At 44.8% G+C, this 6,000-nt stretch overlaps 1 long non-coding RNA gene across 1 annotated transcript in view; it reads right to left on the bottom strand.

Annotated features, from left to right (window-relative positions):
- The window catches only part of LOC117773199, a 25,933-nt gene extending 20,242 nt beyond the window's left edge, over nucleotides 1–5,691 (bottom strand). Inside the window, exons 1-2 of the long non-coding RNA XR_004615875.1 lie at nucleotides 5,548–5,691; nucleotides 68–70 (exon numbers count right to left, since the gene is read on the bottom strand). This is a non-coding gene — a long non-coding RNA (uncharacterized LOC117773199). The remainder of the gene's footprint in view (nucleotides 1–67; nucleotides 71–5,547) is intronic.
- Between the last annotated feature and the right edge of the window lie 309 nt (nucleotides 5,692–6,000).

Genomic DNA, 6,000 nt, shown 5'->3' on the forward strand with positions numbered 1-6,000 from the left:
GCTGTACATACAGTGCTCTACGTGTTTTTAACAACATTTGTACATCATTTCTCACACAATGTCAAACGTCCTCAGTATCTTCCCTTTATCTATTAACAGTGTTCACAGCTGCTTCGGACTCCGCAAGCTCGAGAGTGAATCAGGCTCCAGGAACAACCTGCAACACATAAATATAGTGAGATAAACAGAGCTGACAAGCTGCTGGATGACGCTGCTGCGTTATATAAAGCCAACGGCCAATTCAAAACTTGGTGGCTGATGCAAATGAGGCCTCATCTCTTTACCCGACATCAGACTGCAGCCACTTACAACTTATTACTCCAACAACATATCGAAAAACATGTCAGAAAAACAGCGTGATGACCGTGTGTGCCCATGAGCAGATGGAAAGAGGGCCGGGTCGGATGAGTGCTGCTTTATGGCCCGCTGACTGACAGAAGCCCCGGAGCTACAGACTGAGGGTATGACATAACAAGGGGGATGTAGAAAAAGTAAATGATGTGCACAGTGGTGCAAGACACCCAGAGCTCGAGGCGGGAAAGGGGTGTGACAGAGAGGTAGAGGAGGATCGGATACAAGGGGGGGAGGCGAAGGAGAGGAGGCAGAGAGGACAGATAAGGGAGGGAGGTGAGATAGAGTTAAAAAAACAGTGTGGAAAGTTGGGTGTTGAGAAGAGCAGTGAGCGGGGGAGAGAGAACTGAGTATAAATCTTGTGTTGGTGAAACAGATACAGGCTGTAAAAACTGTCCCCAGTGAAATAAACACTTCAGCCTTGACAGTGCCTCAGCAGCTCTGACGTCAGAGTCCCTCATTAAGAGGTTTGTGAGGATTAGGCCGAACAAAGGACACCTGCTTACCATAGCTGCTGCTGCTGTGAAGCGCTCTATGGTAATTTACTGGAAGTCAGAGCACTCTCTCTCACACACACACACACACACACACACACACACACACACACACACACACACACACACACACACACACACACACACACACACACACATACTCTCTCTCCCTCTGAAGAGTTATGGTGGTAAACCCAGTGGACTTTGTTCTATGGAAGAGAGGGAGCCCCTTCCTTCCAGTGGTAAAGATAAGAGCAGAGAGGCTTGTGTGTCAGTGTGTCAGTGTGATCATGGGACCATGACATAAAGGCAGCTCTGGAATCCCTGCCAATGCTCATTTATGTTTATTTAAGCCCACTGACACACACAATATACACACTCTCACACACACATGCAGCACACCTGAGCGACCACAGAGATGTGGTGGCACATTTCAACTTTCAACTCAACCTGACTAGGGACAAATTAACTGGACCGTAAATATTATTTGTGTGTGTGTGTGTGTGTGTGTGTGTGTGTGTGTGTGTGTGTGTGTGTGTGTGTGTGTGTGTGTGTGTGTGCTGTGAGATGCTGTCAAGAATAACCACAGTGACACACGGGGGCGACCCAAGGAGGTGTGAGGTGATCAGTGTCTGCTTCAACACTAACGGCCTTAGTAGGCTTCAAAAAGAATATGCTTGTTAAAGAAAGGCTGTCTCTCATCGTGCACTAAACAGATAATCAAACAATCCCACCCACTATGGGCTTTAGTGTGTGGACGTGTGGAAGTAGGTTTGATGTCCCACTGTCCATTACTTTATTTTCCAATGACATATCGCCTACTACCTCTTAAAATAATGATGAATAAAAACTCGTAAAATGTATTTTTATACCATTCTCATTGACATGTATAGCTAACGTAAAAGGTCAGCAGTGTGTTGAAGTAGGTTTGATATCCCAAAGGAACTTTGTGTCTTTGCGTCTATCGTGTCGTGCCACTCGAGTCGTCTGGCGCAAGTTAGTCAAATTAACGTCAAATTAATCCATTGCATTGACTCTGTACATAATCTTTTCATCGGAGAAATTTACTTTGCGTTTGGGTTAAACACAGCATTAGCCTCTCAACATGTGTGTGGTGTTCCTGAGAAAATGTCTAAATCTCTACTGTATAATATTTTGGCAACTAACTTTTAACAAATGTACTTTTCTTTCTTTTCTGAGGTGAACAGGTATAAAATTGTGATTTGATTGAGGCTCCTGAATGCTTAACAGGTGGCTGCTGGTAACCCGACTCAAATCACTGTTTTACGACACATCTGACGTTACAGTACAAAAAACAAAAACGAGACTCCAAAAAAGAATGGGGGAAGGACAGATTCGTGCTGAGGGGACTGAGGTGATAATTTCAGAGTGCGGGCGTCATGTCGGCTGCTGATCCTGCTGCAGACTAAACTTTCAAATTTAGCCCAGCTCAGTCTGGACGAGCTTTACACAAGTCGTCACTCTTTCACATTTGTCACCCAACTCTCTTGAGAAGAGGACAGTGTGAGCAAGGGGTGGCTGGAGAGAGATTAAACACCCCTGCTGGGTAAATAAGGGACATGTCACAATGCTGAGAGCAGAGACCCCTTTAAATCCAATTTTAAAGCTTCATCCCACAGCTCCGGGATTAAACCACATATCGGTGTTCATGCCAAATATCAGATTTAAGTCTATATAGGACAAACTGTGCATCTGACTGAGCACATTGGCTCTGTGCTCTTATCTCGTTGATGCCAGGGGTCCCGGTGGCAGCAGGGTGAAGTCATATCAACACTTCACCCTTCTGTCTAAAGTGAGAAGAGATCAAAGTGGGAAATGTCCGGCTGTATTTATTGTTTACAAAATAGTTAGCCTGGAAACCAGAAGAATCCAGTGAGCTCACGCTTATTCATCTTGCCCATTCGGAGCCAAAGTCTGCACAGAAGCGATCGGGAATGGAGCGGCTTTACAAGGTCCCACTGATACATGCGTTCTCTTGGAGAAAAATGTATTTGACGTGTACTTGGACTTTTTAGTTTGGTCCATGTCCCATCCACTAACATGGAGGACGCTGGGTTTACGACCTATACTGCAGCCATCCACAAGGGGGCGATCCAGACTCTTTGGCTTCGCTTTTGGGGAGCAGTCATGTCGTCCATCCTTAAGCACAGTCTCTGATTTAGATATGATGACAGACAGAGGAGCTGCCAATGGGAGGCTGATAAATCACAGTGTATATTATCCATCCATCATTCATACCGCTAATGCTTTGAATGTCACGCAGGGGCTGGAGCCAATCCCAGCTGACGTTACGAGGGTACGCCCGGGACAGGTCTCTAGTGTATCGCAGGGCAAATATGTAGAATTATTATATATATCATTAAAATTGCCCTCCAGGGACAAATAAAGTTTTCTCGAATTGAATAATATTCCCTCAGCCCTACGTATCCTTCAGGCTGATGTTTGGCACCGACACTGACATGTGTCTGATATCGACCAAAACTGTATCTGTCATCTAGAGAAAAATATACTGCCCGTAAGTTTTCAGATTTGTAATGATAATTATTCTTGTGTTCACTGTCCCACTGCCCCCCCCCCCCCCCCCCCCCCTCAACATAATCTCAACAGATCTGTCCTTTCCGTGCTCTGTTTGGAATATAAAGACTGCGTCAGCACCGTCCTGTTTGCAGTGTGACCTCCTCTTACGGGACAAGCTAGCGCTGCATTCGCGGAAACACAAACACAAGCATGTGTTGACGGCTGTGTCACACAAACAGGGAGACAGACGCCGGGGTGTAACTGGATGTTTGTGTTGGAGCAGGGTGCTCAGGACAGCATGATTCAGCACTGCGGTGCCTCAGAGACCACCTACTATCACTATTATCTGAGATGTTCAAGGTTTTTGCTGCATCTCTCTTCATCACTCTCTTTTTCTTTGTCGTTGTGGTCATGACTGATCATCCAATTCAAATCCTGACATTTCACATTGACTTATGAGGAGAGGAGTGCATTGATTTTCCATTTGTGCAACTGTGATACTCAGATTTCTTGAGCTCCTTGCACCTGATCGAAGGATTCGGAGGAAAGCCAAGACTCAAACTAAACGCTGATCGATCCCTTATCCTCCTCAGATGTAGCGTGGGAATCCCAGACAACTGGCTCTCTCTGTGTCAGGCATCTGCCTCGTGCACTATCATATGTCACACATGTATGCAACACACTTACACGTGCACATATATGAAGAAAAAAAAAACACACACACACACACATACCACGTCCCCCCAGCTGCCGTGGGTCACTTGTTTTTGTCACTGTGACTCATGTCGTCTGTCGCTTGGGAGAAAACTGGAGCTCAGTTCAAGTTACTCTCAAACATCTGCCACATTGGATGCACATACACACACACACACACACACACACACACACACACACACACACACACACACACACACACACACACACAGAGTCTCAATTAATCTCAATCAGAAGAAGAGAACGTGTACAGTTCCTTCTGGTATAGGCCATAGAGAAAGTACAGACATGGCCAAAAGTGTATGGACACCAACACATTAAACAGTATATAACAGCTGATCAGGAACATTGATCTGCTGCTTTTCTGGGAAGGATTTCCATAAGATTTTTGGATTTCATTTATCAACTAAAGCATGCATGATTAGGTAATATTCATCAGGAATCCGTAGGTATTGGGCAAATATATTGTGGTATTTGAATCAATGCATCATATTTTATAATGTGAAAAATTATGGTCCTAGGACAATCTTAAGCTGCAAAGTTGATAGCGCCTCCATTTGAAACGCAGTCGAATAAAGGAATAAAGAAGTATAAAAAAGAAAATACAAGCAGCTCAACACATTCAACTGCTCAACACATTATTTATGTCAGTTTTTGAAATCTTAGTTCTCTGTATTTTAACGATCTGGAGAGTTTTACGAGCACAAGACACAAAGCAGAAAAATTCTTTAGGGGGATTTTGAAACTAGAGTAAACTAGTTGTATAGTAACAGCTGCCCTCATACAAGAAAATCTGAATCAGCTCTGCTTACAAATCTGACAAATATTAGAAACATAATATCTTTCTGTTGTTCACCAAAATCCCCCTTGTTTCTTCAAGAAAATCCCGGAAAACAAATCCCCTCGCATTATTGGCTGAAGCGTCTCGCTCGCAGGGCACAGCTGTACACGAGCATCATTACCCGCAAGTTTAAATGTGGTGTTTGTGTATGATGAAGAACTCCACAACACATTCTTGCATAATCTTCTCTTTGTGCCTGTGCCAGGAGACGTGTTAATCCACGCTGTGATTTGGAGAAATTAAAGAGCGGAGGGTTTGATAGAGTTTTACCTGGAGTTTGTAAAAACCACACACGTCATTTAAACATCAGTGTTTGTTTTAGAACGCAACTGACTAAAGTCTGTGAGATTTCCTCCACACCTTATCTATGCATCAATTAATCAACAGCTCGCGTCTGTGCAGACACACACACAAATGTACATACACATTCCTGTGCTGATATGAATAGCGGCCATTGATGTGACTCCCTTTGAGGCCTGGGCCCAGTGTGAGTGTTGTGCTGAGCAGGTAAGTGGTGCTGGTGGGTAAACCGATCTACCCCTGAGCTCTGCTACGCTCCAACTCCTAACCCAACCACACATGCAAACACACACACACACACACACACACACACACACACACACACACACACACACACACACACACACACACACACACACCGCCACTATTGTTCCACTCTCCAAATGTTCCCATGTCTCCCAGCAGCTTCCTGGGCCCCTGCTCTACCTGCCGGCACATTCCTGCTGCGGCCCTGTCCAATCTCTTTGTGTTCACACTCTTTGTTGCTCTGTTTCCACTGTCACTCTTTCTTCATTACCTTGTTTGTCTTTTTCCTCTCTCCCCCCCCCCCTGCTCATGTTATCTGTTATGCTCACTCCACCGCTGACCTGCAACACAGCATGACGCACACACACAGTCAGGACAACATGACAGTAGCTGTGTTGCAGGAGCTGGTGAAAAGCATTATCAAACAGTTAGCAATTATTTCTAAGGTCGTTGTTGTTGCTGTTGTCTTGTGTCTCTCAGAAGGAACACTAAAAACTGCTGAACCAATTTTTAACA

Source organism: Hippoglossus hippoglossus, chromosome 13 (genome assembly GCF_009819705.1).
Source record: "Hippoglossus hippoglossus isolate fHipHip1 chromosome 13, fHipHip1.pri, whole genome shotgun sequence".
NCBI classification, from domain to species: Eukaryota; Metazoa; Chordata; class Actinopteri; order Pleuronectiformes; family Pleuronectidae; genus Hippoglossus; species Hippoglossus hippoglossus.